Genomic DNA, 13023 nt, shown 5'->3' with positions numbered 1-13023 from the left:
ATGAGGACTTGGTCCAACCTCTGATCAAAGTTGACTCTCCTTGTGTAGGGGCGTGCGTTCTCTTCCATGTTTGGCAAGTTGAACGCCAACCTCACATTTTCCGGACTAAAATCTAAGTATTTCCCCCGAACAATTGTAACATAGTTCTTTGGATCCGGGTTCTTACTTTGATCATGGTTCTTGGTAATCCATGCATTGGCATAGAACTCTTGAACCATTAGGATGCCAACTTGTTGGATGGGATTTGTTAGAACTTCCCAACCTCTTCTTTGAATTTCATGTCGAATCTCCGGATACTCATTTCTTTTGAGTTTGAAAGGGACCTCAGGGATCACCTTCTTCTTGGCCACAACATCATAGAAGTGGTCTTGATGGGCTTTGGAGATGAACCTTTCAATCTCCCATGACTCGGATGTGAAAGCTTTTGTCTTCCCTTTCCCCTTTCTAGAGGATTCTCCGGTCTTAGGTGCCATCAATGGTAATGGAAAAACAAAAAGCTTATGCTTTTACCACACCAAACTTATAATTTTGCTCGCCCTCGAGCAATAAAAGAAAGAATAAATGAAGAAGAAGAAGAAATAGAGGAGAGGGAGAGTGGGAAGTGTTTCGGCCAAGAGGGGTGTGTTGTGTGAATTTGATGAAGAATGGAGGGCTTTATATAGGGAAGGGAGGGGGGTTAAGGTTCGGCCATATGGGTGGGTTTGGGTGGGAAATTGGTTTTGAATTTTTGAAGGTAGGTGGAGTTTATGAGGTAGGTTTATGGGGAAGAGTGGATGGATGTGAGTGGTGAAGATTTAATAGGGAAGAGGGATGGAGGTGATAGGTGAAGGGTTTTGGGGAAGAGTGTTTATGGGATTGTGTGAAAAAGGGGTGAGAAGAAGTGAGTGGAGGTAGGTGGGGATCCTGCAGGGTCCACAGATCCTGAGATGATCCTGTGGGGTCCACAGCTCCTGAGATGATCCTGTGGGGTCCACAGATCCTGAGATGATCCTGTAGGGTCCACAAATCCTTAGATGATCCTGTGGGGTCCACAGATCCTGAGGTGTTCAAGGATTTACAACCTTGCACCAAATTAGCCATGCAAAATGCCTTTGCACACAACTCTGGGCGTTCAGCGCCAGGTTGGTGCCCATTTTGGGCGTTCAATGCCCATTTGTTTACCATTTCTGGCGTTGAACATCAGAACCATGCCTGTTCTGGCGTTCAGCGCCAGGATGCTGCCCATTTTGGGCGTTCAGCGCCAGAACCATGCTCTGTTCTGGCGTTGAACGCCAGACAGGTGCTTCCTCCAGGGTGTGATTAAATATCCTCATTCTCTTTAGAAGAGGAATACTCATCAGAGCTCATGAAGGGCATAAGGAGGTTCAATGGAATCTCTATGGTCTCTAGATGAGCCTCAAAGTCCTTTGGTTCCTCAGAGGGAAGCTCCTTATTGATCACTGGACGTCCCAGAAGGTCTTCCTTCTTGGGATTCACATCCTCTCCTCTCCTCACAGGTTCGGCCATGATGCTTATGTCAATGGCCTTGCACTCTCCTTTTGGATTCTCTTCTGTATTGCTTGGGAGAGTACTAGGAGGGATTTCAGTGATCCTCTTACTCAGCTGGCCTACTTGTGCTTCCAAATTTCTAATGGAAGACCTTGTTTCATTCATAAAACTCACAGTGGCCTTAGATAGATCAGAGACTAAGTTTGCTAAATTAGAAGTATTTTGTTCAGAGTTCTTTGTCTGTTGCTGAGTGGATGATGGAAAATGTTTATTATTGTTAAACCTGTTTCTTCCACCATTATTAAAGCCTTGTTGAGGCTTTTGATCCTTCCATGAGAAATTTGGATGATTTCTCCATGATAAGTTATAGGTGTTTCCATAAGGTTCACCTAAGTAATTCACCTCTGCTATTGCAGGGTTCTTAGGATCATAAGCTTCTTCTTTCATAGTGGGATTCACCATCTTTTTGTTTGAAGGTTTGAACATCCACTCTAAGCTTGCTCAGCTTTTGAGGAGGAAAGAACTTGGCTAAGAAAGCCGTGACCAGTTTATCTTAAGAGTTCAGGCTATCTCTAGGTTGAGAATCCAACCATATTCTAGCTCTGTCTCTTATAGCAAAAGGGAAAAGTATGAGCCTGTAGACTTCAGGATCTACTCCATTAGTCTTAACAGTATCACATATTTGCAAGAATTCAGTTAAGAACTGAAAAAGATCTTCAGATGGAAGTCCATGAAACTTGCAGTTCTGCTGCATCAGAGAAACTAATTGAGGTTTCAGCTCAAAGTTGTTTGCTCCAATGGCAGGAATGGAGATGCTTCTTCCATGTAAATTGGAATTAGGTGCAGTAAAGTCACCAAGCATCCTCCTTGCATTATTATTATTTTTGGCTGCCATCTCCTCTTCCTGTTCAAAAATTTCTGAAAGGTTATCTCTGGATTGTTGTAATTTAGCTTCTCTTAATTTTCTCTTCAAAGTCCTTTCAGGTTCTGGATCTGCTTCAACAAGAATGTTCTTGTCCTTGCTCCTGCTCATATGACAAAGAAAAAGGCACAGAAAAAATAATAATAATAATATGGATCCTTTATATCACAGTATAGAGGTCCTTGTGTTAGTAGAAGAAAAGAAGAAGAAAATCTGAACTCAGAGAGAGAGAGAGGGTTCGGATTTTTGGTGATGTGAGGAAGAGATGTTAGTAGATGAATAAATAAATAGAAGGAGATGAGGGAGAAGGATTTTCGAAAATAATTTTTGAAAAAGAGTTAGTGATTTTCGAAAATAGTTTTGGAAAAGGTTAGCAGTTTTTCGAAAATTCAAATAAAAAAATTTTTAGTTAATTAAAAAGAAATTTTTGAAAAAGGGGGGAGATATTTTCGAAAATTAGAGAGAGAGAGTTAGTTAGGTGGTTTTGAAAAAGAGAAGAAACAAACAAAAAGTTAGTTAGTTAGTTGAAACAAATTTTGAAAATCAATTTTGAAAAGATAAGAAGATAGGAAGTTAGAAAAGATATTTTGAAAATCAAATTTTTGAAAAAGATAAGATAAGAAGATATTTTTGAAAAGATATGATTGAAATTAGTTTTGAAAAAGATTTGATTTTTAAAATCTCAATTAATGACTTGATTCACAAGAAATCATAAGATATGATTCTAGAACTTAAAGTTTGAATCTTTCTTAACAAGTAAGTAACAAACTTGAAATTTTTTTGAATCAAAACATTAATTGATGATGTTATTTTCGAAAATATGATGTAAAAATAAGAAAAATATTTTTGAAAAATATTTTTTTTTGAATTTTCGAAAATAACTAAGAAATTTGAAAAAGATTTGATTTTTGAAAAAGATTTTGAAAAAGATGAGATTTTTAAATTGAAAATTTGATTTGACTCATAAAAACAACTAGATTTTTAAAAATTTTTGAAAAAGTCAAATCTAATTTTCGAAATTTTAAGAGAGAAAAGGGGAAAGATATTTTTTTTATTTTTAAATTTTTAATAATGAGAGAGAAAAACAAGTTAAATGATGCAATGCATGAAATTTTTAGATCAAAATAATGAATGCATGCAAGAATGCTATGAATGTCAAGATGAACACCAAGAACACTTTGAATGTCAAGATGAACACCAAGAACATGTTTTTGAAAAATTTTTAATGCAAAGAAAACATCCAAGACACCAAACTTAGAATTCTTTAATGCTTAGGCACTAAGAATTCAAGAATGCATATGAAAAACAAGAAAAGACACAAAACATGCAAATGCAAAGATCAAACAAGAAGACTTACCAAGAACAACTCGAAGATCATGAAGAACACTATGAATGCATGAATTTTCAAAAAAATGTAAGATGCACATGCAATTGACACCAAACTTATAACATGACTCAAGACTCAAACAAGAAACACAAAATATTTTTGATTTTTATGATTTTATGATTTTTTTTTTGTATTTTTCAAAAATTAATTGAAAAAGGAAAATAAGGATTCCAAAATTTTTAATATGAATTCCAGGAATCTTGCATTCTTAGTCTAAAGCTTCAGTCCAGGAATTAGACATGGCTCACTAGCCACCCAAGCTTTCAATGAAAGCTCCGGTCCAAAACACTAGACATGGCCAATGGCCAGCCAAGCTTCAGCAAGATATCAGAATATACTGCTCATTACTTATCAAATATGTAACTTGCCTCTATGCTGATGGTTTGGAAGCCTCAGTCCAAAAGAATTTAGACATGGCTTTGCAGCCAGCCAGGCTTCACATGCTTCATGAAACACTAGAATTCATTCTTAAAAATTTTGAATCTAAAAAATATATTTTTTTTCGAAAACAGGTGAGGAAATTTTGAAATATTTTTGAAAAATTTTTGAAAAGAAAGCAAAAAGAAAATTACCTAATCTGAGCAACAAGATGAACCGTCAGTTGTCCAAACTCGAACAATCCCCGGCAACGGCGCCAAAAACTTTATAAGTGAATAGAGATGCTTTCGTTCCTCTGAACCTCTGCTTTCCTGCTATCTTCATCCAATCAGTATTACTCCTTTCCATGGCTGGCTTTATGTAATGCATCACCATTGTCAATGGCTACTTTCGGTCTTCTCTCGGGAAAATGATCCAAATGCCCTGTCACGGCACGTCTAATCGTCTGGAGACATCACCCTTGTCAATGGCTTCATCTTATCCTCTCAGTGAAAATGGTCAATGCACCCTATCACGGCACGACTATTCATCTGTCGGTTCTCGATCATGCTGGAATAGGATTTACTATCCTTTTGCGTCTGTCACTACGCCCAGCAATCGCGAGTTTGAAGCTCGTCACAGTCATTCAATCATTGAATCCTACTCGGAATACCACAGACAAGGTTTAGACCTTCCGGATTCTCTTGAATGCCGCCATCATTCTAGCTTACACCACGAAGATTCTGATTAAGAGATCTAAGAGATACTCATTTAGTCGAAGGTAGAACGGAAGTGGTTGTCTGGCATGCGTTTATAGGGAATGATGATGATTGTCACGTTCATCACATTCAGGTTGAAGAGCGAATGAATATCTTAGAAGCGAAATAAGATGAATTGAATAGAAAACAGTAGTACTTTGAATTAATCTTTGAGGAACAGCAGAGCTCCACACCTTAATCTATGGAGTGTAGAAACTCTACCATTGGAAATACATAAGTGATAATGGAGTTCATTGGTCTCGGCCCCAGAGGGGAACCGGAGTAACCAAGACTGTGAATACAATGATAAAAAGTTCTATTTATAATAAACTAGCTACTAGGGTTTACAGAAGTAAGTAATTGATGCATAAATCCACTTCCGGGGCCCACTTGGTGTGTGCTTGGGCTGAGCTTTGAGTGTTGCACGTGTAGAGGTCCTCTTTGGAGTTGAACGCCAGTATTTGTGCCAGTTTGGGCGTTCAACTCTGGTTTTGGATCCTTTTCTGGCGCTGGACGCCAGAATTGGGTAGAGAGCTGGCGTTAAACGCCAGTTTACGTCGTCTATTCTTGGCCAAAGTATGGACTATTATATATTGCTGGAAAGCCCTGGATGTCTACTTTCCAACGCAATTGGAAGCGCGCCATTTTGAGTTCTGTAGCTCCAGAAAATTCACTTGAGTTCAGGGAGGTCAGAATCCAACAGCATCAGCAGTCCTTCTTCAACCTCTGAATCTGATTGTTGCTCAAGTCCCTCAATTTCAGCCAGAAAATACCTGAAATTACAGAAAAACATACAAACTCATAGTAAAGTCCAGAAATGTGAATTTAACATAAAAACTAATGAAAACATCCCTAAAAGTAACTAGATCCTACTAAAAACATACTAAAAATAATGTCAAAAAACGTATAAATTATCCGCTCATCAGCCATGTATGCTCTCGGCCCTTCCTGCTTGTAGCCCAAGGCCATCCCAATGGTGGCAGTGTCAAGAGTGATGTGAACTCTCTTCACATATAAATGGATGGTGCCATCAATAAGTCTCATGTTGGCGTAGAACTCTCGAACTAAACTCGGGTAAACTGGCTTCTGGATGTGAAGCAGAGGAGTCCATTGAAGCAGTTCAAAAAGAGGAGAAACATTTATCCCCTTGCTGGTGAGAGAGTCCAGGTTGACAAGGTAGGTTGCACAGAGATGATGCTTTTCCAGGACTTCTTTATGGAATTCATATGAAGCACAGGAGTTGAATCGGGCAGGGTCATAGTGAGAGTGTGTCTTGCTGAATTTGTTCTTGAAGTCCAAAGATTCTAGGTTTGCAGGTTCCTTGGTGTTGTGCAGGGCAAATCCTTTTGATTTCTGGCCACTCTTCCCGAGTGTGGCTTTCTTATGTGGAGATGGTGGTGGAGACGGAATGGGTGATGTGTGAGACTCTTCCTCTTCTTCCACGGGAACTCTTTCTTTCTTCTTCCTTGAAGAAGTTTTTGTAGTTATGACCTTCCTACGCATGGTGTCGGTTTGCTTTGAAGGAGGTGATGGAGAAGATGATGATGTAGAGTGAATATGGATGTGAGTATGAGATTGTGTATTGGACGGTTTTTTAGAGAAGAGAATGCGTTCGCTTTTCCTGGGAGCAGTTTTCTTTTTCATGGTAGTGAAAATGGAGAAGTGGAATATGAGGGGATTGAGTAGAAACCGAATGGAGTGAGGGAGGAGGGAGGTTAGAGAAGCAATAAATGTGGAGTGGAGAGAGAATTAAGGGGAATTAAATGTCCATTAAGTGGCGGTTAATACCCAAGGAGTTTCTCTTTTATTTGAAATAAATTGAAAGGTGGTTTCCTAGAATCAAGGAATTAGGTGAAGAGAAGGATTTGATTTGACAATAACCACTTTCAATAAGATTTGATGAGACAACAAAAAGACATTTTGATTTTCAGAGAGAGAAACTAACAAAATGGTCAGAATGGGGTCAAAGAAATTTGGTGGGTCCCATGAGAATTTTTTTCTTTTTTTGCGCTGTCTCCCCTTTGATCACAGCCCTTCCAACACTTTTATTTTTATCTCGTCCATTCCTACGAGACAAAACTGAGCAGAATCAATATTTCACAAGTTATCAATAAAACTTAAATCAAACATTCCCAAACTTTTTCTCAAAGTGCAGAATCTGTCTTCACAGAGGGGTTTAGTAAAAATATCAGCAAGTTGGTCTTTAGATTTTACAAATTGAATATCAATAGTACCCTTTTGCACATGCTCTCTAATGAAATGATATTTTATCTCAATGTGCTTGGTTCTTGAGTGCAAAACAGGATTTTTTGAAATGTTAATAGCACTCATATTATCACAAAATAAGGGTATACTATTGATCTTTAATTTGTAATCTTCCAACTGCATTTTTAACCAAATTAATTGTGAACAACAAGCATATGCGAAAATATATTCAGCTTCGGCTGTAGATAAAGCCACTGTGACTTGCTTTTTTCTTGACCACATGTTGAGTAAGCTTCCAAGGAAGCAACACATGCCGGATGTACTCCGTCTATCCACCCTATCTCTCGCATAATCTGCATCCCAAAACCCTACTGCACAAAAGTTATCAGATTTAGGATACCACAAGCCATAATCACTAGTCCCCTTAATTATCTAATGATGCGCTTAACGGCCGAAAGATGAGATTCTTTTGGTTGAGATTGAAACCTTGAGCATACACCCACACTTTGAACAATATCCGGTCTAGAGGAGGTAATGTACATAAGTGAACCTATCATTCCTCTATACCTTGTTTCATCCACATCTTGGCCATCATCATCCTTTTCAAGTTTTGTGTTAGGATGCATTGGTGTTCCCATTGGTTTGGAACTTTCTAGGCCAAATTTTTGATAAGTTCTTTTGCATACTTTCCTTGGTGAATAAAGGTACCACTAGGAGTTTGTTTAATTTGGAGGCCAAGAAAGAAAGTAAGCTCTCCCATTAAGCTCATCTCAAACTCACTAGTCATGAGTTTTCCAAACTCTTCATACAAGGTCTCATTGGCCGAACCAAACACAATGTCATCTACATAAACTTGAACTAGGAGAATATCATCATTAGATGCTTTAATAAATAAAGTAGTGCCGGTGGTACCCCTTTGAAATTGATTTTCCAACAAGAAGGCACTAAGCCTTTCATACCAAGCTCTTGGAGCTTGTCTAAGACCATAAAGAGCCTTATATAGTTTAAAAACATGATTTGGGAAATCTTTATGTTCGAAACCGGGGGTTGTGCCACATACACTTCTCTATCAATAAAACCATTAAGGAAAGCACATTTAACATCCATTTGAAACATTTTGAAGTCCTTATGGGCAGCATAGGAAAGAAGCAACCTAATTGCTTCCATTCTAGCTACCGGAGCAAAAGACTCATCAAAATCTATACCCTCTTCTTGATCGTAACCTTGGGCCACTAATCTAGCCTTGTTACGAACAACTTGTCCATCCTCACCAAGTTTATTTTTAAACACCCACTTAGTACCCGTAACTTTCTTACCATCCGGATGAGGTACTAGTGTCCAAACCTCATTCTTGTCGAATTGAGCAAGCTCTTCTTGCATTGCTTTGACCCATGATGGATCTTCAAGAGCTTGTTTGACATTGTTGGGCTCCATTTGTGACAAGAGGGCAAAATTGCTTGGTTTGGATTGCCTTTTGGTTGAGGATCTTGTTATTACACCTTGAAAGGGATCACCAATTATAAAGTCATGAGGATAACCCCTCATAGACTTTCATTCTCTAGGCTTCCAGAGTGGTGTTGATCTTTGATGAGTTTCTGGTGGTCTCACTGTTTTAGTTTCTCGTGTCTGCTCAGGAGACAAAGTAGAAATGTCTCCTTCAATCTGACGAGACAAAACTGGACTGGCAGATTCTTCATTTTGAGCAGTTTTGGGATTTTCTTTACTTGTTCCAGCTTCTTCACAATCTGAATCATTATCTATCACAGTACTGGGAATTAAATTAGAATCACAAAAAGTAACATGTATGGATTCCTCTATGGTCCTATGCTCTTTGAGATAAATTCTATAAGCCTTGCTTGTGGTGGAATATCCAACAAACATTCCTTCATAGGATTTTGGATCAAATTTGCCAAGGTTTTCTTTATTGTTAAGTACAAAGCATTTGCATCCAAAAACATGAAAGTACTTAAGATTTGGAGGGGTTCCTTTCCATAGCTCATAAGGAGTTTTCTTCAACCCTTTCTAATAATTGTCCTATTCAAAATATAACAAGCTGTATTTACAGCTTCAGCCCATAGAAATTTAGGAATCTTATTCTCACAAAGCATGGCCCTAGTCATATCTTGAAGGCTTCTATTCCTTCTCTCAACCACCCCATTTTGTTGAGGGATTCTAGGGCATGAAAAGTTATGAAAAATTCGAAAGTCATCGCAGAATTTTTCAAAATCTTAGTTTTCAAATTCTCTTCCGTGATCACTTCTCAAATGGGCAATTTTTAAATCTTTTTCATTTTGAATTTTCTCGCAAAGAGTTGCAAAAGCATGAAAAGCATCATTTTTATAAGCAAGAAAAAGTCCAACCAAATCTAGAGTAATCATCTACCACCACAAGACCATAGTGTTTACCTCCTAAACTTTGAGTTCTTGTTGGACCGAAAAGATCAATGTGTAACATCTCTAATGGCCTTTTGGTTGAGATTCCATCTTTTGGTTTAAAAGAGGATTTTACTTATTTGCCCAATTAGCAAGCATCACAAGTAAGATCCTTATCAAATTTGATATTTGGAATTCCTCTAACCAAATTTTTCTTAACTAGCTTAGAAATTTGGTACATGCTAGCATGACCCAACTTTATATGCCATAGCCATTTTTCATATTCAAGAGAGGTAAAATATGTTACATTTTGTTCTTTCAAGTCCTCAAGAGTCAATCCATACACATTATTGCACCTTTTAGCTTCAAATAAAATATCCCCAGTTTTCTCACAAACAACCAAACACACAAACTTTCTAAAAACAACTTCAAAACCTAAATCACACAATTGGCTAACACTAAGTAAATTATGTTTCAAACCATTTACAAGAAGAACATCATTTATACAAGATGAAAAGATTTTACCAACTTTTCCAATAGCCACTATTTTTCCTTTTGCATCATCACCAAAAGTGACAAGTCCTCCATCATATTCATCAAGCTTTATGAAGAATGTTGTCTTTCCGGTCATATGCCAAGAGCATCCGCTGTCCATATACCACATATTCTCCTTCCGTTTGAATGCTAGGCACACCTGTTCAACGTAGTCAGCCATAAGGCATGGTTAAGGCTTTGTTTCAGATTCTTCATCGTCTTCAGAATCATTTTCAAGATCTTCCCATGATGCCATTAGTCCCTTTTTCTTTCCTTTCTTCGGCTTTTCTTCCCTTTTCAACTTAGGGCAGTCAGATTTGAAGTGCCCTGTTTCTTTACAGTTGTAGTAAGTCACCTTGCTAAAATCTTTCTTCTGTTTTCTTGAGCTCCCTCCTTTGCCTCTCTCCTTGAGCTTCACCATTTTCCTGAATTTTTTTGCAAACAACACAAATTTATTTTCAGATGAGTTATCACTGGATTCATCATCCAGAGGGTTAGTAACAGATGAGAAAGCTATTCCTTTCTTTTTTGAATCTTTTTTTAAATAGGTATTTTCAAAAGCAAGTAAATTTCCTCTCAAATCATCATAGGTCATGGAGTCAAGACCACAACTCTCAGAAATAATTAAAGCTTTTGTTTCCCACTCTTTTGTGAGACATCTCAACACTCTTCTCACTAGCACAGATTCAGGATACTTGATTCCCATAGCATCCAAGCCAACAATAATGGTGTTGAAGCGCTCAAATAGCTCATCAATGGATTCTCCTTCCTTCATTGCAAACATTTCATATTCTCTGTTTAACATATCTATCCTGGTCTTCTTTACAATGGTGGTTTCTTCATGAGTGACTAGGAGTTTGTCCCATATTTTTTTTGCTGTTGTGCATCGTGATACCCGTCGGTACTCCTCAAAGCTGATAGCACAGTTGAGCAAGTTGATAGCCTTGGCATTGAGCTCAACCTTCTTTCTGTCTTCTTCGGTCCAGCTTGCTTCTGGTTTAGAAGTGACAACTCCTTCGGCACTTGTGACGGTTAGATATTGAGGACCTTCAAGGATGATCTTCCAGAGTCTGTAGTCCAGTGCTTGCACAAAGATCTTCATCCTCTCCTTCCAATAGGTATAGGTTTTCACATTGAAAGGAGGAGGTCTGTTGCTTGATTGCCCTTCGGTCAGATTGTAGGACACTAGATTTGAGCCACTGTTCTCTGCCATATAGATCTTTACTCCAAGCTGCAAAGCTTGATCTCTTTGAAACTAAGCTCTGATACCAATTGATGGTTATCAATGGCTAAGAGAAGGGGAGTTGAATCTTAGCCCCTTTTCGCTTGACAACACTTGCTGGCCTTAGAAATTGCTTTTGGAGACTTTTTGTCTTTTTATTTCGTCACTAGCCACGAGACTTTTTATTTTGTCTCGTCCCCAGCCACGACACTTTTCTTTTTGTCTCGTCAATCAGCACGAGATATTTTTGGTTTTATCTCCTGTTGCAGCAGAGATAGAAATGGAGTAGAAGAAAGAGAATATTACACCCAGATATATCCTGGTTCAGCTGCTAAGTGCAGTGCAGCCTACATCCAGTCTCCATCACAACAATGATGGAATTTCACTATAATCATCCTTGATTACAAACACCAATTCTCCCTAGGAACTACCCTTCCTATCCGGGACAAGTCCAGAATCTAAACCCAAACTGAACTTGACTTGGTCACTGCCAAGCTTTCAACTGTAAAGTGCTAACCCAACTTACAAGGGGATTTCCATAGAATCATGAAACACAACACAGATGTACAAAGGAACTCTAAGGACATCTATGGCTTTTTCTTTTAATTTTGCACTCTCTGCCTTTTTCCGCTCTATGGCTTTTTCATACAAACCTCACTGTTTGCCTTTTTCCATGAGACTCAAGACATGACAAAATTAAACAGAAAAATACAAAACATAAAACATTGAAGGAGAAGAAATTCTGTCAGCTTGTGTTTCTATGAGAACTCTATGCCTTGCACTCTCACTCCTTGAATCAACCCTAACTGTTCACCCTTACTTATAGGAAGAACCCTCCAAGGTTGAAACCAAACATACCAAGCCAATCTTCTTCTTCTTCAAACAGAACCGGTTCGGCCAGAGAGAGAGAAGAGATAACACATGCAAAACCCAACATGCAATTACCTCTAGTCCTTCCTTAGTCACCAATCTTCATCAATCCGAGCCCTTCATCCTTGCCTTGCTCTCCAAGATGAACTTCTGGCCCTTGATGCTTCATGATGATGATAGCTTAATCTGCTCTAATCTCTGCCTCTTCCATCACGTAGCCACTGTTGCTACTTCCTGTGATGGTTGAGCAGAATCAGAGACAAGCCATCCTCTCCAAGATTCTTCTTCTCTGACCGAGATCTTCACTTCCATTTTTGGTATGGAGGAGCCAAGATCTCATCACTAAATCTTACCACAAGTGAAAGAAGATCTTAACCACAGCATACTTTTAGTTTGCTTTTTCTTGCCATCATTGTGATGGTTTTGTTGCTTGCTCTATCTTCTTTTCAGTGGCTAGGTGTAGCTTTCATGGTTGCTGGGTAATGACCGAAAGAGAAGAAGAAAAGATGAGAGAGATGAAGTTAGAAGAAAAGCAATTAATTGAAATAGAACAATTTAATTAAAATGAGGTTGCTTTTACTTCCCTTGCTGAGTGGCGTGTTGCATTAAACCAATCAATCACATCAATCATACTTTTTCTCTCTCTTTTATATTTCCAATCCTAGCAAATTAAATTTTGAAATCCATCTCTTAACAAGAAATGGAATCCGTTGGAGGCATGAAACCAATTTGCTTTCTTTCAATGGGTTTCGGATCAAGCATTGGATTATTGGTTTAATATGGGCTTAATGTTGATGTTAGTAGAAATTGGCCCAATTAAACATAATTTACATCTGCCATATAGTATGCCATACTTTGAATAAGGCTTAATTCTTAAAAGCATATTGGGCTTGTAATAATAAATCAAA

Source organism: Arachis ipaensis, chromosome B01, assembly GCF_000816755.2.
Source record: "Arachis ipaensis cultivar K30076 chromosome B01, Araip1.1, whole genome shotgun sequence".
Lineage (NCBI taxonomy): Eukaryota > Viridiplantae > Streptophyta > Magnoliopsida > Fabales > Fabaceae > Arachis > Arachis ipaensis.
The sequence above is the reverse complement of the archived record's forward strand: the minus strand, read 5'-3'. Positions refer to the sequence as shown.